Here is a 23,767-nt window from a genome sequence, read left to right on the forward strand (position 1 = left end):
ATCATATCCTGAAGATTGCTGTTGCTTACTATGTTGCATAGTTTGGCGTCATCAGCGAATAGGGTTACCTTACCTTGAAGTCCTTGAGTCAGATCGCCAATGAATATGTTGAAGAGGAGCGGGCCCAGGACTGAGCCCTGCGGCACTCCGCTGGTCACCTCCGATGTTTCAGAGAGGGTACCGTTAACCACCACCCTCTGAAGTCTGCCACTTAGCCAATCATTAACCCATGCAGTTAGTGTCTTTCCTAACTCCATCGATTCCATCTTGTTCAGCAGTCTGCGGTGTGGGACGCTGTCAAAAGCCTTGCTGAAGTCCAGGTACACGACGTCCAAGGACTCTCCTAAGTCCAGCCTTCTTGTAACCCAGTCAAAGAAGCTGATGAGATTGGATTGGCATGACCTACCCTTGGTGAATCCATGTTGACTGGGATCCCGGAGACTCCTTTCATTCAGGATTGTATCTAATTTATACTTAATTAGTGTTTCCATGAGTTTACACACTATTGAAGTAAGACTCACCGGTCTATAGTTTGCAGCCTCTGCCTTGCAACCCTTTTTATGCAGAGGGACGACGTTAGCTGCTTTCCAGTCCAAGGGAACTTCCCCGGTACTTAGTGAGAGATTGAAGAGCATGGCCAATGGTTCCGCCAGAACATCTCTCAATTCTCTGAGCACTCTCGGGTGTAAATTGTCTGGTCCCATAGCTTTGTTCACCTTGAGCCTTGTTAGTTCGTTGTAGACGTCACTTGGTGTGAACTCAAAATTCTGAAACGGGTCATCTGCGTTTTGTTCTGCCTTTAATTGAGGTCCGTGTCCTGGTGCCTCGCATGTGAATACTGAGCAGAAGTATTCATTTAGTAGTTCGGCTTTTTCGGAATCTGCTACTGCGTAGTTTCCGTCCGGACGTCTAAGGCGTACTATCCTGTCCGTGTTTCTTTTCCTATCACTAATATACCTGAAAAAGGATTTGTCCCCTTTCTTAATGTTTTTTGCCAGAGTTTCTTCCACTCGAAGTTTGGCCTCTCTAACTGCCGTTTTGACCGCTGCAGACTTGGTCTTATGTTCTACTTTAGCTTCTCCTTTCTGCATATGTTTGTAGTTAAGAAATGCTTTTTTTTTCTCCTTAACAAGGTGCGAGATCTCCTTAGTGAACCATTGGGGTTTACTGTTTCTATGCCGTTTTTCTACTGATTTTATGTAGCAACTAGTTGCTTCGTGTATGGATGATTTCAGGGACGACCACATAGCTTCCACATTGCTGGACTCTGCTTTGTCCTGCAGCGTCTGATGGACGAAATCTCCCATGCGTGCGAAGTCAGTGCCCCGGAAATTGAGTACCTTAGTTTTTGTGATTGATTTAGGGAAGCCTCTCCTAAGGTTGAACCATACCATGTTATGGTCACTGGAGGCTAGCGTGTCCCCTACCGAGACCTCTGAAACGCTCTCTCCGTTGGTGAGTACCAGGTCGAGGATCGCCCGGCCCCTAGTGGGCTCTGTTGCCATCTGTTTGAGACATGCTCCCTTTATGAAGGTTAACAGTCTCCTGCTGCTGTTGGTAGTCGCTGAAAATGTGTTCCAGTCTGCATCAGGCATGTTGAAGTCCCCTAGTAGTACAGTGTCTCCCCGTAGAGTGATGCTCTCTATGTCTTCAATTAATTCAGCGTCCATCTTCTCCAGTTGTCTTGGGGGTCTGTATATCACACCAAGATACAGGCATTTTTTGCCTCCTCTTGCTAGATTTACCCAGAGGGACTCCCCGGTGTACTTGACATCTGTGATCCTGGTGGTTTTGATGTTCTCTTTAATGTATAGTGCTACCCCTCCACCTACCCTGCCCTCTCTATCCTGACGAAGTAAATTGTATCCTGGTATAGCCATATCCCACCCATGTGAGCCTGTGAACCAAGTTTCGGATATCGCCACCACGTCTAGGTTGGCATCCCTTATTTCAGTTTCCAGTTCGAGAATTTTATTGCCTAAACTGTGTGCATTAACATACATAGCCCTCCACAACTTGTGTTTGCTAAGTCCCGGTGAGGTGTTTTCTACCTGAGTCTGTGTGGTTCCTAGAGAACTGTTTGCAATGTGGGTCCTTACCTCGGAGTCAGAGTGTCGATTCATCTCATCAGGATAGTTCCTTTCCGTACCAGTATATGAGTAGATACCCTCCCCCAACTTACCTAGTTTAAAGCCCTATGAAGAAGGCGGGCTAGTCGATGTCCGAAGATGTTCTTACCCCTATTGGTCAAGTGAAGTCCATCTGGCCCCTGAAGTCCTTGTAGCGCTTCTCCATGATCCAGGAATCCGAAGTTCATATCTCGACACCATCCTTGTAGCCATTCGTTTGTTCTCAGGATACATTCATTTCTGGCTCTTCCCTTGCCTCTAACTGGGAGGATTGATGAGAAGACCACCTGCGCACCCGTCTGCTTCAGCCTCACACCCAGGGCTCCGAAGTCTCTGGTGATGGTCTCCGGGGTGTTCCTGGCAGTGTCGTTCATTCCTATGTGGACAAAAAGCATGGGAAAATGGTCATGAGGCGTAAGTAGTTTGTCTAGGCTGGTGGTGACGTCCCGTATCCTGGCTCCAGGCAGACAGCAAACCTCCCTCGAATGTATATCCGGTCTGCATATAGGTCCCTCGGTGCCCCTCAGCATGGAGTCCCCAATGACAATTACTCTGCGCTTCTTCCGTAGTGGGGGGGGGGGTAGGTCAGCAGATGGAGATGTGTGTTGGGCCTGCTCCTGGTCTTCGTCGGCATCTTCTTCCTGAAGAATCTGGAATCTGTTCCTCAGGACGACTTGAGGGGTTGATGTAGGGTTGGCCTGTTGGGAAGAAAAAGAAGAGCATGAAGAGATTGAAAAAAAAGGGGGGGGGTCTCCTGTGTTTACCTGTGGAAGAGGTCACCAGCTGCCAGGTGTCATTGCCACTAGCCATTTCTTGTATCCCAATGGTTAGTTTCAAAGCTGATGATTTGGGTGTCTCAAGAAAGATCTTGTCGTGGGCCTGCTCTGTGATTTGGGACAACTCTTGGACAACTTCGTCAATGTAGGCTTCGTCCTCTCAGATGCTTCTCAGGCGTATCACCTCCTCCCTGAGGCTCCACAGTTCCTGCATGAGGGCTCCATCCAATTGAGCGGCCTCCTCTGTCTGCGTGGAGACTGTAGTGTAATACCGGGGGATGGGCTCGGTCTGCACGGAAACCTCTGTCCACCGTCCTGAGTCCTCCTCTCTCCGCACACCATCCGTGATCTCCTCCTGGATCCCCATGGCGACTGGAATGCTGGATTTGATTGTAGACTTGACGCTTCTAGTCCTCCCTGCCATTTCTAAGTTGTGATTTATATCTGCCTGCCTGTCAGTAAAATAGAGATGAGAGAGAGTTAGAGAGAAAGTTGGGTGTCTGAGAGATTAAGGTGTCTGAGGGACTGAGGTTTGGAATAGGGTGTCTGAGAGGTTAAAAGTTGAGGGTATCTGGAAGAGTGGCTGTCTGTGTGTTAGTGTGAGAGTTGCGAGATAGTATGAGGGTTGTGTGATTGGGTGAAGGGTTAAGGGTACAGGGATAGGTTGCTGCTTTAAGGTATCCTAGTCGAGTGTGGCTTGGCTCTCCTTAAGGCTCTTCGCAAAGGCGCTCTCGCTAAGTCGAGCGCCTTTGCCGCTCGCCTTCGCCGTGCGCCGAACGGCTGCGCGCTGTTGGCTTGCCTCCTTAAATGGAGGAGCCCGGTCGTGAGTCGCTGATGCGGTGGGGGTGGGCGGAGCTAGTCTCGCGGCTACCCCGAAGTCCTGCACACGTGGTTTGGCGCTCCCAGCGCCTCTCTCTGTCTCCCCTCTCCTTCTGCCTCCTCCTCCTGCTGGATGCTTGTCTGTCTGTCTTTCTTCTGTCTGTCTCTCTGGTCCCCTGTCTGTCTTTATTTCTGTCTGTCTCTCTCCCTGACCTCCTTTGTCTGTCTGTATTTCTTTCTGCCTCTCTCCCCATGCCCCTATGTCTGTCTGTCTTTCTGTCTCTCTCCCTCCCGCTGTGTCTGTCTCTCTCCCTGGCCACCTTTCTCTGTCTGTCTTTCTGTCCCTCTCCCTGCCCCTGTGTCTTTCTTGCTTTCTTTCTGTCTCCCTCCCGCTGTCTGTCTGTCATTATTTCCCTCCTTTTCCCTAAGCAGCAGCATGTTCACCCCATTTCCCTGTGCAGCAGCAACAGCATTTCCCTCCTTCCCCCCCCCACTTTCCTTTGCAGAAGCAGCAGCGGTATTTCCCTTCCCCTCCAGGTCCCTGTGAAGTAGTTGCAGCATTTTCCCTCACCCCCCCCATTCCCTTCTCTCCCCCCCCCCCCACACTTTCCTTTGCAGAAGCAGCAGCGGTATTTCCCTTCCCCTCCAGGTCCCTGTGAAGCATTAGCAGCATTTTCCCCACGCCCATTCCCTTCTCTTACCACCAGCTGTCCTGCTCCATTCTGCCCCTCCCTTCTCTTAACGATGTGGCCTGCTCCGTTCGGCCCCTCCCCCTTCCCTTCCCGCGGTGTAGCCTGCGTCCTGTTCTTTTTCGGTCCCCCCTTCCCGCGGGCTGGCCTGCTGCAGCCGAAGGTTTTTTTTAAAAAAAAGTGCCTGCGGCGACTCCTCTCACGATCCCCGCCACGTCGGAAGCCTTCTCTGACGCTGGTGCAGGCTCGTGAGAGGAGCCCACACCGCAGCTTGAGAGGTGGAGAGCAGGGAATCCAGTGCTGCCGGCCAGTTTGACGGAGTGAGGGACTCTTATATGCGCGCATGCGCTCTCTGCCGACCACGGAACTACAGATCAGGCAACACGGTGGTAGAGTACGCATGCGCGCTTGGCGTTTTATTATATTAGATATGCTTCTAATTACCCAACTAATGCTAAAATGCCTCTATTTACCCAACACTTACCACCTTAAGATCTCGACAACTCTCTGGTAATTCTTATTTCTGTTCATCTCTACCTGTGTGGCTCCACTTTATCCAGAGTCTAGCACGCTAAAACCGTAAAAGGAGCCCTAAGTGGATAGTTTGTATATTTATTTGGATTTATGTCCTGTCCTCCCAGAAGAGCTCAGAACCGTTTACAAGTTGTAACAAGGAAACCCCTGTGATGACTAGAACCCTTGCTACCAGCCTAACTTTAAAAACAACCTGGTCCCCTTCCTAGGACAAGAAACAGAACTACAAAGCTTGTGCAAAAGGCTAAGGTCCCTTTAGCTGTGCAGGGCTTAGGGGACAGGGCAGGTGAGATGCCAGAATCTGCTTTATTACCCGATTCTTCCTTTCTGGAGCATGGTGGCAAAGTCTGCTTTAAACCTCCAGCTTTGCTCTCTGACCAGGGAAGGGTTAAAGACAGGGAACGCGCTAGCAGAGCTGATGCCTCCAGCATTCCAGCCTGTTACTAGGGGAGACCGAGCTATGCAGAAACCTTACCGGGATAAATTCTACTCAGCTGGGAATCCTAAGGAGCAGGAGCAGCCCAGAACCAGCGACCTGAGAAACCTCCCAGCCACGCAGGCAGCTGAGAAAAGAAACTGGATCCCTCTGCCTATGCCCCTTAGCAAAGACCCACCAGAATGGAACAGGGACGTCAGGCACAAGGCTCCTAAACAGAAACTTTCATGGGGTGAGGAACTCTCTGGGGAGGAGTTTCCAAGGACTGCCTTAGGAGAGTATTTACACCCTCTGGAAAGGGTGGGGAACAGGCAGCCAAGGAAGAAAACTGTAGAAATGGGAGATTTTTCAGATTTAAATGACCCAGAATACATGGACTGGGGTCCATAACCAGATAGAAATGTAATGGATGTTTGCATGGATGAATGAGCAGGTTAGAAATAAACTGGAGTATTTGTGTTTAACTAAAGTGATCCTAGAAATTGAAAAGTGTGAAATGAACCAGGGGCAAAACTTAGTGTGGCCTGCATGCTGCTAAAAGAAACCTGATTTGGATATTAGGGAACACACTGGGGCTAGCATTAAAGTACCAAGGTTTGCTACCCCAGGGACACTGAAACATAAAGGAACATTGGGTGGGTATAGAATTACCTGTTTACTATAAGGGAGGCAGTTCCCCCCCCACTTTCTGGCCCTAGCTTGAGGGAAGGGTCAGTTTGTTGAAAGTATTTCAGTGCTGCAAAGAAAGCCTGTTTCCAGAACTGTTCTACAGTGCCCTTAAGGAAAAAGTAAAGCAGGAAGCTGACTGTTTCAGCCAGCTGGCAGACCAGCGGGGTCTGGTACCCGCGGAGGTGGCTGCAAGGGCTGAATTGAGTGGCAGCCACTGCTTAAAAGTGTTTCAACCTAACTGGGATTACAGTGATGAACTATTGCTGATAAGTTTCAATGGAAAACTGCATGTTACAAAAGGACTTTATGAGGAGACTAATAAGCTGTTGTTTTGAAATTCTTTGGAGATCATACAGTGAGAAAAAAATAGTTGTTTTTTTTGCCTTTGCTCAGGACTGATATATGACTGAGATAAATAGTACTTTGCTGATACTTGCTTGACTCCATTGGCACTCCTAGGAGCGCTGGTCTATGCACAAGTGGCGGAGGTCTATCCATGCCTCACCTGACAGATGTGCACATACATAATAAAGCATAACAGAGTATAGTAATGTAGAGCATGACAGTACATTTTAGTTAATCTGGATAGTGGCTGAAAACCATTACTCTCTAGATCAGTGATTCCCAACCCTGTCCTGGAGGAACACCAGGCCAATCGGGTTTTCAGGCTAGCCCTAATGAATATGCATGAGAGAGATTTGCATATGATGAAAGTGATAGGCATGCAAATTTGCTTCATGCATATTCATTAGGGCTAGCCTGAAAACCCAATTGGCCTGGTGTTCCTCCAGGACAGGGTTGGGAACCACTGCTCTAGATCATTTTCTCACTTTGTCCTCCCTTCAATCACTGTATGGGTTGTGTCAGCCAGAAAGAGGGATTTTTGGCCCAATGCTCTTTGTAGGTGATAGAAAACATATGGGTAATAGAGTTATACATTCCACAGCTGCAGGTGAACATGTAACTTTATTGGACTATCAGTTCATCAATGTCTACATTATCTGTAGCTCAAAATTTCCCAAGCTAACTGCCCTTTCATTTTGGGCTGGTTGGTATGGACAATTTCTTGTCCACTGAACCCTGACAAAAAATGACCCTTGTCCATGCCTCCCAGAAACTATGTTAATGTGTTGGGAACCCTCTTAACCCTAATAGCATGCTAGTATTGGCATGTACAAACAGCCCTTACTGAGACATTTATCTTTATTGCATAGGATGTATATTAAATGAAGTTGCATGACATTTTTTTTAAAAAAATCCCAAACTATTCTGGAAATAAGAAATGTGAAGACATGTGCAGTAAGAATTAGGGATGTATGATCATTTTGAATCAAAATTAAAACTGCAATGAATGAGCCTTGCATTTTGTTCCAAAACTGAATGCTGTAAAAAGCTGAAATAAAATTCTTTTTTTGGGGGGGGAGGGGGAAACTGTTTTCATGATCTGCAAATAGCATGCCCTACTTCTGAAACAAATAAAAATGACACAATGTGAAGAACAAAATAAAGGAAATAACAGAAAGCTCTTCATGCCCCTGTAAGAATGTAAAGAATGCACAGCTAGTGCAACTGCTTGTAAAAATGGTGAACGGAGGTGGACTGGTCTTAAATTTCAGGCCTTAACACCATGTTTAATCGTCTCTCCTTCTGGGCTAATAGATAGGGTTACTATATTTGTTCACGTAAAAAAATCGGACACGGAGCCCCGCCTCTATCCTTTGTGTGTCTATCTTTTCGATACACGAATACAGGAGATTCTACCTCCCCAAGGTGGAACAAAAGAAGACAAAAGTGGCGACCTGTGATGTTTAAACAGAATGAGCATCGCAGGTCGCCTCTTTTGTCTTCTTTTGTTCCATCTTTTCGAACTATTTTCAGAAACAAACACATCCAAAATAAAAATGTGCAGATCAAGCTATTGGGATGTAGGAGTAGCCAGCATTTGCACTATGAGACCGGCCATATAGACATCCCAGCAAAGCAGTGGGGTATCCTAGGGGGCACTGTAGTGAACTTCACATAAAAGGTGCCAGGTACACATCTTACCATAACTCCCTTATGGTAATATATCATAACACATTATTTTTAGTTCACAAAACCTTCCAGTTCTATCTGGATAACAAAATAAGAAAAACTGCACAAATACAGTGAGCTAAAAAAATCACAATCAATTTAAGAAAACATATCAGCCAAGAAATTTTTGAAACAGATAAGTCTTCAGTCACTTTCTAAAATGAAAATACAAAACAGAGGTAAATGGGCAAAACGCAGATTCCCAGCTAATGGCCTGATAAGAAAGTAGCTGCCCATGATGTGTCTTGTAAATACAACCTTTGGGCGAGGGAAATGTAAAAAAGATAAAATGATCCATTAGATAATTCGGAAACAAATCTTACACCATTTTGTGGCAAAAACAACCGAATTTAAAAATAACCTGCACTTCCACTGGGAGCCAGTGTAATTCATGAAAGTAAGGCGTTACATGTTCAGTTCTGCTCAAATTAAAAATTAAGGGAACAGCTGGAGTCTGAATCAAAGTGAGCCTTTTAAAATGCTTTTTACAACCTGCTAGATAGACTATACTACAATAGTCAAGTGCGGACCAAAGACTGCACCAGATACTGAGGAGTTGCAGAGCGAATACACTTGTAGGTCAGTAAGAGAAGTTTAAATTGTATGCAGAAATGAATAGGGAGCCAATGAAGTGACTTGAGGACAAGAGTAATGTGGGTATAGTGACAATGGCGGAATATGAGGTGTGCAGCAGAGTTCTAAACAGATTGAAGGGGAGTGAGATGGTTTAAAAGTCGGCCAGTGAGAAGCAGGTTGCAATAGTCTAGGCTAGAGAATGGCACGGTCGTTGTTACCCTTGGCTAGCTGCCGGTAGCCGCGGGTAACCCGTCGAAACAATGGGGAGAAAAAAAGTGCTCACTGTGGGTATTGGGACAAGGCCATCCACCACCCCATGGACGGTAAATGGCTTTCTTTCCCGCAGTTAAGGGAGGGAACGCGTGCGGTTACTTATCGCGCGCGCAGCCTCCTCCCTCCTTCCTACCTACTGGCCACATCTATCTCCCTCCCTCCCCCTTACCTTCATGGCGCCATGAATGTAAGAGAGAGGGAGATGCTTAGACCGCGCAAGGAGTGCTGAAGGGCAGTGGAAAGGAACAGACACTGAAGGGGGGTGGAGAGAGGGAAGTGTGGTGGTGGAAAGGAACAGACGCTATAGGGGGTGAGGATAAGGAAGGGTAGTGGTAGAAAGGAACAGATGCTGAAGGGAAATGAGGAAGAGAGAGTGGGGAGAAGACGCTGAAGGGAAATGGGGAAGGGAGATTGGGAGAAGACGCTGAAGGGAAATGGGAAAGAGAGATTGGGAGAAGACATTGAAGGGAAATGGGGAACAGAGATTGGGGAGAAGATGCTGAAGGGAAATGGGGAACAGAGAGTGGGGAGAAGACACTGAACGGAAATGGGCAAGAGAGAATAGGGAGAAGACGCTGAAGGGAAAAGGGGAACAGAGTGTGGGGAGAAGACGCTGGAAGGGAAGAAGACAGAGATGCCAGACTATGGGGGGAGCGAAGGGAAGAAGATGGTGCCAGACCAATTGGGTGGGGGGTAGAGGGAGAGATAGAAGGTAGAGGCACAGTAACAGAGCAAATGGAAGATGCAGAGAGAAGGCAGACAGTGGATGGAAGAAATTGAATTAGGAGAAGATGAGGAAAGCAGAAACCAGACAATAAAGGTAGAAAAAAAAATTATATTTTTTTCCTTTTCTTTTTTTTTGCTTTAGGATAAAGTAGTATATTAGTTGTGTTGATAAAAATTTATAAACAAAGCCCTGCCAGCAGAACATCTCTTTCTCTAGTTCAGCAGCCAGAGCTTTGATTTATAAGGAAGGAATAAGCTAAATATTGCAGTACTGAGGCTTGTATGGATGCTGTGGGGACAGTGGTTGTGGGGATGGGGATGGTGCGGGGACAGTGATCGTGGGGGCGGGGCGTGATGGGGACACATTTTTTCCCTGTGTCATTCTATAGTCTAGGCAAGAAGTGATGAGGGTATGGATAAAGGTCTTGGGAGTGCGCTCAGAAAGGAAAGGTCTGATTTTAGCGATATTGTAGAGAAAGAAATGACAGGTTTTGGCAGTCTGTTGAATGTGTGAAGAGAAGGGAGAGACGAGTCAACGATTACCCAGAGGTTGTGAGCCAATGAGACAGAGAGGATGAGGGTGATGTTCACAGAAATAGAGAATGGGAGAAGATGAGTTTAGGTGGAAAGATAAGAAGCTAAGTCTTGGCCATGTTTAATTTTATATGGCTGAGAGACAACTAGGTAGTGATGTCAGACAAGCAGATTGAAAACCGGGACTGAATATTGAGATTTCAGGAGTAGAGAGATAGATCTGTGAGTCATCGGCATAGAGATGATACGAGAAAGCCATGGGCGGAGATTACAGCACCAAGGGAAGAAGTGTAAATGGAAAAAGTAATGCCAGGACAGAGCCCTCAGCGGGATGGCAGTGGATGAGGATACAACACAGCACAAACTAAAGGTGCGATGGGAAATACTGGAAGAAAACCATGTGATAATAGAGCCGTGAAATCCAAGCAAGGGCAGTGTATCAATAAGTAGGTGGTGATTTACTGTGTCAAAAGATGTGGCTAGATCAAGAAGGATGAGAATGGAGTAGAAGTCTTTGGATTTGGTCAGGAGCAGGTCACTGGAGACTTTTGTAAGGGCAGTTTATATCTGTTTATATCTTGTTGAAGGTGCAGCCTCCAGAACTGTACACAGTATTCTAAATGAGGTCTCACCGGAGTCTTATACAGGAGCAACAATACCTTCTTTTTCCTACTGGCCATTCTTCTCCCTATGCACTCTAGCATCCTTTTAGCTTTCACCATTGCCTTTTCAACCTGTTTGGCCACCTTAAGATCATCACATACAATCACACCCAAGCCCCGTGTTTCTGTCGTGCACATAAGTTCTTCACCCCCTAAACTGTACCGTTCCCTCGGGTTTTTGCAGCCCAATGACCATTGCATTTCTTAACATTAAATCTTAGCTGCCAAATTTCAGACCATTCTTCAAGCTTTGCTAGGTCCTTCCTCATGTTATTCACATCATCAGGGATGTATACTCTATTGCAGATTTTGGCATCATCTGCAAAGTGTCAAATCTTTCCTGACTCTTTTCTTTCAGCAATATCGCTTACAAAAAATGATGAAAAGAGCTAAACTAAGAACTGAATCTTGAGGCACACCACTGGTAACATCCCTTTCATCAGAGCGATCTTCATTGACCACTACTCTCTGTTGCCTTCCACGCATCTAGTTCTTTACCTAGTCTGTCACACATATACCATTAATTAAAGTTGTTTTCTATAAATTACATGGTCACAGAAGACTTTGCCTACTGTTTGAAGAAAAATAACTGAATTGAGAATGATTTCATCTTATCTGTTATTCCATAAAGAACTGAAAACTTACCTATTTATAAAGTTCCTGTTTTAGGTTTTATTATTCTATTGTATATTTATTATATGTTATCCACTTTGAACCTGGTTTTAGGGAGTTGGCGGAATATAAGCACCATTACCACTGGTGAATAATAGCTATGTATGACTGGGTGCAAGTTGGCAGAGGGGAGGATTTAAATGGCTCCTCCTGCACATTCTAATTTTGTTTGAAACCATAACAATTAGTTGGGGTTTTTTTTTCAATTTGGTCAAACATCTCCCCAGTGTAAGCTTTTACAACAGTTTAATTTTATTTTATTTTCTGATATTTGCCTTCTAGAAACCAAAAGACATTTGAATGAATTGAACCCACCATACGTTTAACAGCTGATCCATCCGGATGAATGCCTAAGAAGTTAATTTCTAGCTTTCAGATGGTTACTGGTAATTGTAGGTAATTTCGAACATAATTGCAATTCAGTTGAAAAAGATCAGTTTGCAGTGTTTATGCTCATCATGCTAATTTAAGGCCTCAGGATGCTGCCTGATCTGCGTTTCAATACACACCCATTTTTCATCTTCCTGATTCTACCACTGGTGATTATAAAAACAGCCTCAACTAACCACCATCTGCCAAGCCAAGCAAATGTTGGAAAGTGCTTGGGTGAAGTTCCATGTGAAGCTGCTTGAGGATGAACTAGTGAATGTGCTAATGATTTTTGTTGAGACAAAAAAAAAAAAAAAAAGAACCAGCCAAACCAGCATATATTGCAGTTTCAGTGCAGAAATCAGAATTACTCAAAACTCGTGGTTTCTGTTAATCAGACTAACTCTTTTGCTAGCAGAGAGATAAATTGTGCAACTCACAGCTGTGTTTATATACAAATTATTTGCACAAATATACATACAGAGGGGCATAATCGAAAGGAACGTCTAAGTCCGTTTTCATCTAAGTCGCAAGTTGTCCAAAGTAAAAAACAGCCTAGGACACATTTTCGAAAAATACGTCCAAATTTTTTTTCATTTCGAAAATCGTCTAAGTATATGTCCTGCCGATCTGATCGTCCAAGTCGCTAAATCGTCCATCTTTATACCACATTTTCGTCCAACTTTCCGTCCAAGTCAAAAATGCCTAGAGCAAGCCCTGTTGGACGTGGGAGGGGTCTGGGGTCTGCAAAGTGATGGACTGAACACCCAGACATGGCACCTAAATAGTGGGGTACCTTACAGGGCATTGCTGTGAACTTCACAAAAAGGGTGCCATGTCTTCATCTCACTACAGCTCCCTTATAGGTAATGGTGAGCCCCCCAAACCACCTCCAGAATCCCCTAGACTCATTTATCTACCACTGCAATAGCCCTTATGGCTGCAGGAGCCACTTATATGCCAGTAAAAAAAGGTTTTGGGGGTATATAGGGGAGTGCACATGTTTCAATATAAATGCAGTGATTACAGGGGCTTATGGGCATGGGTCCTCCTCTCCATGGGTCTCTAACCCACCCCCAAGATGGCTTAAGATGCAGCACGACTAGGTTTTCCTATGCCAGGCTGCCAGGTGATGATGTTCTGGAGGCACAATTTTCAAGTTATGATTAATATTTTTAGGGTGGGGGGTGATCACTAGGGTAGTGTGGGGGGGGTCTGTATTGTGTGTTTGCAGTGCTTATCTGGTCACTTTAGTTGGGTTTTTGTGACTTAGTCCATGTTTTAAATGGTCTAAGTCACAACATCCAAATTCTGTTGATCCTGTGCTGTATAACTTTTGGTTATACATGCAGTACGACTAAGTCTAAGCCTGCCCACGACCCCTCCAAATCCCGCCCTCGACACTCTTCCTGACATGCCCCGTTTAGCTATGGTCATTCAGCGGCACTATGAAGGCCTAGGTCATTTATAAATACGTCCAAAACCCGGTTTTATTATCGGCACTTAGATGTTTTTGGACGTTTTTCTTTTTCGATTATGAGCCCCTTAGGCTCTGTAACTCTCTTCCATTTGTTTAAGAAGCTATATCTATACAGTCCCAATGTCTATTTGTCACTCCCCCTGTAATTCCCTACCCCAATTGCCCTATTTGCCTATCTGATTAGATTGTAAGCTCTGTGGAGCAGGGACCGTCTCTTACATGGTTAATGTTATGTGCAGTGCTGCGTGTGTCTGGCAGTGCTGTAGAAATGCTAAGTGGTAAAAAGCAAACAACAAGACAGAAAGATCAAAGAAAATGAGGACTGGCTTGCTGTGAATACAGTTTACAATGGAATACTGAATAAACTGGTTTCAGCAATGTTTTAGCAGTGTTGGAAAGCTGCTTTTCATCATGCTGCAGAATTGGGTATGGAATAATATGGTGAAGCATTAATTCTGCAAAATTCCTCAGCCGTGTACATTGCCCGTGGCACTTTAATTCATGCTGAATACTTGCAGTGAACTGAGAAATTTGGCTCTTGAACATAAATTTTTTTTTTGTCTACTAACCGTCTCAGAATAAAGATCAGTATGTTTTTCACATTCCTTAATATTCCCACCTGGAGATAACTAGTATGCGTGTGGAAAGTTGGACATGAAGGATCTGTGGGTGTCTTTCAGCTTAACCGACTATGTAACTTTGTATGTATGTAATCATAGCTGCGTGATCCATTTTTTACTCATTCTTTCTGCTGGTAACATAATATGTGTGTAATAGCACAAAGCAGGGTCTCGTATCATGCTTCAGTAACTTACATCCTAGGAGATTTGTGAAGCATGAAATACAGATGAGCACTTTGAATATCCCAGGACATGAGTTATTACAGTGTATTCTGCACTGGGGGTTGTAGAATGAAAAAGATGATCAATTTCTTTCAAAGAGCCTTCTGCAAATTGTGGTTTGTGCTGATACACACAATAGCCTTGTGAATGAGAACTTATTTAAGGATATATATACAGTCTCAACTCTATTATTATATTACCTCGGATATAATACTTTTTTTCCATAAAAAATACTCGTCCTAGATGTGTAGTGTACATAGGGAAAAAGTTATAAAATGTTCTTGCATGAAGACCACCAAGACACCTGGCTACAGAGCTGGTAGGTTACAATATTTCATGAACGAATGATTTTTATCAATGTTTTTTCATTTCTGATGGCACTGTCACGATACGCTCACATTTTTAATATCTAGCTCTCTACCATATATATGTTTTATAGCACTTGTAAGTAATTAATAGTGTGTTTTAAACCTCACACTTACAATACATGGATGTGCTGAACTCCAGCTGTGCATTTCTCATATACATAGATAATTAGATTTTTACATGAATGTAAAGTTTAACTGCCTCTTTTACAAAGCCGCACAGCAACAGCCCCGAAGCCCTTTAAATCTCTGTGGGCCAGCACGGCTTTGTAAAAGGAGCCCTAAATTTCTGGGTGTGTATTATACATGGGTGCATATCTTATTTGAGATAATACAGTCCATGCAGCACAGGCAAATCTACAAATATTGCACTGAAATTTTACACTTTGCGCATGGTAAATAAATAAAACAACCGTGGAATGGAACACATGATCCAGATAAAAAGATCTTTATTGGATGTCTAACATAGTGCAAAATCTTCCTCCATATATATATATCAAAGTCTACAAATATGAAATGACACTAGGGTTACCATATTTGTTAAGCCAAAACAGAGGATACCTGACCCTGCCCTGGCCCCACCCATGGCCCACCCATGGCTCCACCCCTATATCCCATTAGTCTTTCCCCTATACCGCCCAACCCCCAGCCCTGCCTCTCTCTCTCTTTCTCTCCAGCCCCCACCTGGACCACCCAAGAGTCAGGTATGACTCTCCAAGTCTCTTTTGTCCCCAGTGCCTCCTCCAGCACTGCAATTTCAAAACTTTGGACAATCAGGTAAATATACAAGTTCTATAGGAAATACAATAGTATAGAAAGTACAAAAATGCCACATTATAACCAGTCAAGTTAAAAATTTTATCAAACAAAATAGTCTTAACTAGTTTTCTAAAGGAACAGTAGAAATGGAACGGCAAACATAGGAGAGAAATTGTAGCATGGAAGACATAGGGCTCCTTTTACTAAGCTGCGCTAGCGGTTTTAGCATGCGCTTAGTACACACTGCAATGCCGCACGCGCTAGACGCCTACGCCTGCATTGATCTGGCGTTAGTTTTTGGCGCATAGCGCGGGGTTAGCACATGCAGCAATGTAGCACACGCTAAAAACGCAAGCGCACCTTAGTAAAAGTATGGGATACATAGCATGGTAAATTGTTTTAATCACTTTCAAAACTATGAAAACCAAGGAGCCCACTTTTATCCATAAATATCTGATTCCACAAGATCTGCTTCACAGCATCTTCTTCATGTCCCATCCCTAAAAATTATTAGTACCGGTAGGGCTTCTTCTTTTGCAACAATAGCCCCAACAATATGAAATTCGTTACCATCATATTTAAGATCTGAACAGAATTTGGATAAATTCAAGGGTGGCCTGAAAAGCTTTTTATTTAAAGATGCATATGACTGTTAATTGACTTTTCTAGCTCATTTTCAATATAAAAATTCATTTTCTATACAAAATTTATTTTTTCTCTTTCCCTATGTTATTATCCTTAATTGTTTTCTCTTTCTTTCAAATTGTATTTCTCCCCACTATTCTATTGTTCCATGTAAGTAATGTTATGTCATTTAAAGTTTGTTAACTGGACTAGAGGTCTGCATGGGAACGGGGATCGTGGGAATACCGCGGGTCCCGCGGGAATCCCCCCTAACCCACGGGACTCCCACAGGGACCCCCCTCTGGCCCACGGGACTCCCACGGGGACCCCCCCCCCCCTCTAGCCAACAGGACTCCCATGGGGATGGAAGGCTTTGGAAGCAGGGTTCATCCATATAATATAATGGACACGTCAGCCTTAGTAAAAGAGGGGGTTTATAAGTTAATTACCTGAACAGAAAACAAAAAAGGGTTCCACCAAAGAGATTCCACAAGGAAAACAGCAGCAGAAACACAAAAGAAACGGTGGAATTGATGATCCTGTCAGAAGTAATTGCTGCTTTTTATGGGGATGGGCGGGGATGGAGAGGATCCTGGCGGGGATGGGTGGGGACGGAGAGGATCCTGGCAGGGACGGGCGGGGATTGGTGGGATTTCTGTCCCTGCGCAACTCTCTAAACTGGACCCCTTTTTAAATTTTTTTGTTGTAAAGCGCTTAGAATTTATGATTAGCATTTTATCAAATTTTTAATAAACTTAAACTTGTAAAAATAGTGACAGTATGACAAAGTGTGGCAAAGTCCCGCTCACCTAACTCATGTCTTTCGATCGCCCAAACCACGCTCAAAAGTAGACCTGCTTTACAATGCCTATAAGACCTAGTTGCACACTGGTTAGACATATAGGGCTCCTTTTACAAAGGCGCGTTAGGGCCTTAACGTGCGGAATAGCGCGTGTTAGCCGCTACCGCCTCCCCTTGAGCAGGTGATAGTTTTTCAGGTAGCAAAAAAAACAATTAAAAAAATTAAATATAGTGGAGCCAGCATTTCACAGCATACAATTTTAATGAAAACAACATAAAATCACCATTCTTTTTTTTATCTTTATTAATTTTCCATATGAAAAAAACAGTGCATTGAATTATATTTAGAATTGACTTCAAAACAGCACTTACAATCATTCAAAGAAATACTACAAAACATTTCCTCCCCCCCCTATTTAAGAATCCAAATTCTTTCAATTAACACAACAAAATATAATACCCCCTCCCTGGATGTGCAAATCAAATAGTATAATCTAGCTAATCAGTGTTAACAAAATTTGTCAGTGGACCCCACGTTAATTTAAATATCTTATTATTACATGAAATTTCTGCATTCATTTTTTCATATTTATAGCAGAAACATAAAGAATTCCAAAAAAGGAGAAATTAAGGGCTCCTTTTACTAAGGTGCGCTAGCGGTTTTAGCGTGTGCTTAGCACGCGCTACAATGCCCCGTGCGCTAAATGCTAATGCCTCCGTAGAGCTTGCATTAGTATTTTTCATTTAGCGTGTGGTTAGCACATGATAATCTTCAGCGCGCACTAAAAACACTAGCGTACCTTAGTAAAAGGAGCCCTAAGTCTATCCCAATTTTTCCAGTTTTTAGTAACCATTTGCATGGCTATCCCAGTCATTATGGCAAATAGTTTGCTTTTATATCTATCTAAAATCGCCATTCTAATAACGTCATAATAATGAAGCATGACAGCGTTATAGATATTCTGGACGTCTAACTTCTGCCTAAAATGCAATTCTCTAAAGGACGTCTAACTCGCGTTGAGTGCGATTCTGTAAAGAATATCTAATTTTTGTAGAATTGTGCCTACAGGGACGTGCAAACCACGCCTAACTTTAGACGCACTATACAGGATCAGGACCTAAGTGTTAATTCTACTGTTGCCAAGATTCCATTATAGAATGCTACAGTAGCATTAGGTTGACATTACTCTACTTGTGTGTAGGTATGACCTCTTATGCCATGTCAATGCAAGCCAAGTGGTATGTCTAGTTTATAGCGGCTATAAAGTATCTGGCAAATTCTATATATATATTTATTTAGTTAGTTTTCTATCCTGTTGTCCCCAAAGAGTTCTGAACGGATTACAGGTTGAACATTCAGTACAAGTTTATGATACAAGTTTTTATCCTAACTTGATACATACTAGGGTCTAATATTAATATACAGTACATAATATACAGTTTACCAGTTGCAATTTGCCATAGTTATCCTTACAGTGTAAGGTTTTCAGTACAAGTTTTATCCTAATCTCTTCAGTCATGGCACTAGCGCCATGATCTTACAATTAGACTTTAGTAGCGCTTTTGATCTAGTGGATCATGAAATAATGCTCACGTGTCTAGATGCAATGGGAATATCGGGAAGTGTGTGGACCTGGTTCCAAGGCTTTTTAACTAAACGATCATATCAAGTGGTCAACAATGGAAATTACTCGGAATCCTGGAAAAGTCCCTCGGGAGTCCCTCAAGGCTCCCCGCTATCTCCCACCTTGTTCAACATATATATCTCCTCCCTAGGTCACCTACTGCAAAAGTTAAATCTAATATATTACATTTATGCAGATGACATCTCTATATTAATTCCAATAACAAATGTGACGAATGCCACATTCAAGCACATCTCCTTCATTATGACGGAAATTGAACAATGGACCACAAACTTTAAATTGAAACTAAACTCTGAAAAAACAAAAATTTTCCTGGCTAGCCCAAAGGAAAAAAATCACCACCACAACAATACAAATAAATGGTCACGACCATCCAATATTAAAAACTATAAGAATATTAGGAGTCACTCTTGATACCAAATTAACTATGACTGATCACATAAACTCGGTGACAAAAAAATGCTTCTCCACTCTTTGGAAACTGAAAACCATAAAAAATATTTTGACCCTCTATCCTTCAGATTACTGATTCAGTCGCTGATTCTATCCACCCTGGACTATTGTAACATCATCTACTTGGGGATACCTAAAAAAACCGTAAGAAAACTGCGAATAATTCAAAACACGGCCGTCCGTTTAATATTCGGACTAAAGGTTGACCTACAGCATCTTCCGGAAAGAACTAAAGACCACTTTGTTTAAGGAATTCTTGTCCTAGCCAGACACTCTCCCGCGAACATAACTTCAACACCTTATCCTGAATTTCTTCCTCACACTAGGTATCCACATCCCTGTCTGCGAAAAATTCCCTCTTCATAATTGTATCCTGATATTTCGCTGATGTTAGAATATTTTCAATTGTAAGATGTAAAATAGTTATTTATACATTACTTGTTGGAATATTCATATTTATCTTTATCTCTACCTCTATCTTTATATTTTTATCTTTACTTTTCATTAATTGTTTCTTCAGGTACTTTAGTTAGATTGTGAGCCTTTGGGACAGTTAGGGAAATTTTCCAAGTACCTATCTTATTTATTTTTATCTATTGTATCTTTTTAATGCATCATTTTTGTAAACCGCTTAGAAACCTCATGGTTATTAGCGTTATGTAAGAATTAAATTAAATTAAAATCAAATTAAATTAATATGGCACAGATAGTTTACAGGTTAGATTTGCCATAGTTACAGTGCAAGATTTTACAATACATGTTCTCCTTATGTATTTCTTTGTTGTCGATCAGTCAAGGGCAAGGGGTTTAGGTGAAGAGGTCGGTTTTTATTGCTTTTCTCAAGCTGAGGAGTCCTAAAATCAGGTGCCTGCATCAGCACTCCGAGCCAATGTAGGCAGCTAACTTAACTGATTATTAGGCTTAATCAACATCAATTGGCACGTAACACCTCTCGCCTGGCTTGAATTGAAAGTTAGGTGCCCAGGCTTTGGACTGTCTTACCCCAATCTATCAGAGGTTTACCAGTTTTCTTCGGTTTCAAGAAGGTTTTAAAAACTTTTTTTTTGTTTTTGCAAGCCTTTATGTAACCCTCTTATTGATGAAACAAAAAAAAACCCCAACAGGACTTGCAGTAAAAAGACAGCAAAAGCAAACATAGTCCATGTATTTTTGTTTTTAAAATTTTTGATTTTGTGATTTTAATAAACTCCTGTACATTTTCTTGCAGTATTGTTTTTGTTTGCTTTTACCCTCTTATTGATGACCATCCAGGTTCTGCAGGGCGGGCACACTACTCCCGTCCCCTTCTAAAATGTCTGCATGCTACTTGTTTTCTGTCCTGTACAACAAATGGAGTTCTTTTATGTTTAGCTGATTTTAGCATGTAAACCGCTTTGACCTAAGGAATTGCGGTATATTAAGTACCAAATAAATAAATTAATTAAATAACTGGAAAAACATCTGAATTCTACAAGTCTACACATATTCCACATCAAGATATGGCTGGGCTAATTCTGCCTTGGTGCCCTTTTGTCTCTTGGTGAGGACATAGATACCATTCATCCCCATATAATAATAATAATAACAGTTTATATACCGCAGGACCGTGAAGTTCTATGCGGTTTACAATGATTAGAAAGATACTACAAATAGAGTAGAACTTACATAGTTGAAGAATAGTGGCTAGCAGTTTAAGGGAACAGTTGTGATGGGGGGATTGAGGTGGGAGATTGTGATGGGAGAGATTGTGTAGATTCACTACCTAGGTATTTCAAGAACAGGTTTGTCTTTAGGTGTTTCCTAAATTCACCATAGTTATTTGCGTTTATAATTGGTTTTTCCAAGTCTTTGTCCCATAATGCCGCCTGGTAAGAGAGAAGATGTTGATGGTGTCTTTTAAATTTACATCCTCTAACCGGTGGGGAGATGAACTTCTGGTGTGTACCTCTCTTGTGTCTATTGGTTGAGAAGTGGAAGAGGTCAATTATATATTGAGGGGCTAAACCGGATAGTACCTTAAAGCAAAAGCATCCCAGCTTGAACTTTGAACGTGCCTCCATCGGCAGCCAGTGCAGGAGTCGGTAGGAAGGGGTTATGGAGGAGAGAAATTTTCATAGCGCTGAGGAATGCCTCCCTGTACCCCCACCTAAGAAAGAAAATAATTGGAAGTAGGAAAAGTTTTCCATGTGATGTCCCTCTTCATGAAACTAATCAGAAAGGAAGTTGGAAACTAGTTAGTCTGACTTCAGTGATTTGAAAATTCATGGAAAATCTAGTGAAGAATCTACAATCAGGACCATTGCCAGGATAAAAAAATATTTGAATATTCAGGTTTGGGGGGTGGAACCTCACCTGGCTTGTTGGTCTAGGGGTATGATTCTCACTTTGGATGTGAGAGGTCCTAGGTTCATTTCCCAGACAAGCCTGTTACCTTCTAGGGCAAATTCAAGGAAGCAGATGGGCATGGCTTGATACTAAGACTTTTAATGGTTACTGTGGATGTGCAGACTAGATGGGCCATTTGGCCTTTATCTGCCATCATGTTTCTATGTTTCAATACTTTCTAAGATATGACTTCGTAGGAGAAGCTGTGCAGGGAATGACTTCCACTGAAGTGATAGCAACAGCATTGGTGGAGGTATGGCAACCCCTCCTCTGGTCTACCACCCCGGATGGCTACTTCTCATACCCTCCCCTTTATCATCCCTGGTATACAGCAGTCAGCAAGATCTAAGGCAGTACTGTTATACCATAAGGAGCTGACTGGGTGACTAGACAATTGAATTAAGACATAAATCTTGATGGGGGCTATTTAGATTTCAGCAAAGCTCTTGACATTGTCCTACACTGGAGGCATGTAAATAAATTAAGTAGCCTGGGGATGGGTGTCAAGGTGGCGAACTGAGTTAGAATCTGGTTGAGTGATAGATTTACTCCGAAGATAGAAGCCTAATTATATCATCTCTAGGTCTAGTCCTGGGACTATTCAACATCTTTGTGAGCAATATTCTTGGCTGATAGGTTGAAGGATCAGGTAAAAGACATGGGGAGGGGTCAGAAAATGGTGTTGGTTTGGATATGCTTACTTAATCAAAGTAAATCATTTTAACTGGGTGATTGAATGGACCAATTTTGTCTTTTTAATCTGCTGTCGTTTTATTATGTTCCTTTGTTATGTAAATGTACTAGGTTTCTGCCCTATAGTCAAGAATTCAAATGATTGCTGTTCTGAAATCGGCATGGTTTTGAATCTGTAGACCCTGTTCTTGTGTTAATAGGCATGCAATTAAATTTATGTTTGCCTAATCAAGTCTGGTCTCACTTTCACCCACAGAAGAATTCATCATAAAAAATGTTCTTAATATTATTACAGCTTTTCTTATTATTTTTGGCAACCTGTATAGATGCACTATCATCCAAAAATTAAGACAAGAGTACATTTTGCTCAATTTTGGAAAATAAACCCCTGAATTCCAAGAACTTCATTTCTACTCTGGAACTCCAAGTTGGACATCTGCACTTACTCATCAACTGTCCCACCCCAGGGTCTTTATCTACCACTGAAGCGTATGTGAATTTAGTTATACATCCAGAGATGGTGTAGCAAAAGATCTTAATCAGCTACATAAACTCAGTTTTATTTCCATTACTTAATCACACAGCTGTGGAGCTAGCAGGAACCAAGCTGGTTTAATTTAGATGTCTACCTTCATTTTCATATATAAATATCTCAGCTTCAGTCCCAATTACAAAACTACAGGAAAAGAATCATGTGGACTTAAAAAATAAGTCCTCAAATAAAGTATGCTGGTCAGCAACCAGCAGTGCAGTATTGCATAGTATAGTGATTAGATTACAGAGCTATAAAACCAAGGGCTTCTTATACTAAGCTGTGTTAGCGTTTTTAGTGCACGTAGCATTTTAGCACGCGCTAAACCCACGCTATGTGGCTAGAACCTAACGCCAGCTCAATGCTGGTGTTAAGGTCTAGCATGCGTGGCAATTAAGCACACGCTATTCCACACATTAAAGCCCTAACGTGGCTTAGTAAAAGGAGCCCCAAGATTTCAAGTTCACATCCCATCTCCAGGATGAGACCTCGATCAAGTCCCAAAACCATGTACTGTGACAAACCCGAGTCCGTTTCGGGTTTTGTCTATGACAAACCCAAGTCCGGTCTGGGTTTTGCCACAGGGATAAGGAAGAAATACACTACACCCCTATGCAAGAGAGCTGACCAGGTAGAATTACAGACTACAGAGCTAGCTGACTACTGCTCAGACATTGAAGTGGAGTCAGAAGAGGCAGGGCAGGAAAAGGTTAAGCTTGAAAGCTGCACACAGTTTAAACCTGTTCCTAAGCCTGCCAGGAGATTACTACCTTTCCAGCAGCCTATCCATGTAAGAGTCAAGGCTGGAAAGGAACCTGCACTTAGCCAGATGGAACAAGCCTGTGTGTGGAAGGCCCTTCCCCCACCTAGGCTGAGGGGGAGTGTCTCTCCACAACTTAAAATGAGGCAGTGCAGAACACTAGGAGGGCAAGCAGAGTGGAGGCAAACTGGAGAGAGGAAACTTGGGGAGAGCAGCCACTCCCCCTCCACCTGGAGGAGTCTGATAATACAGACTGGCATATGATACATGCAGAGGAGCTTGCTTCTGCCTGGGAGTTGTGAAGAAAACCCAGGGGAAGCAATGGACACACAGGAAAGTGGTAGGACTTGAGGCTTTGCCCATGGATATTGAAATGCAGTGAGAGATATGTGTTGTGGCTTTGCCTACAATCTCTGAGCCTCCAGAGAAGACAGTGTTTGCTTTTGAAGGAGATTGGTATTTCTCTCCTTTTATATTGAACATTAAGTTT

This window comes from Geotrypetes seraphini, chromosome 7 (assembly GCF_902459505.1).
Source record: "Geotrypetes seraphini chromosome 7, aGeoSer1.1, whole genome shotgun sequence".
NCBI lineage: Eukaryota > Metazoa > Chordata > Amphibia > Gymnophiona > Dermophiidae > Geotrypetes > Geotrypetes seraphini.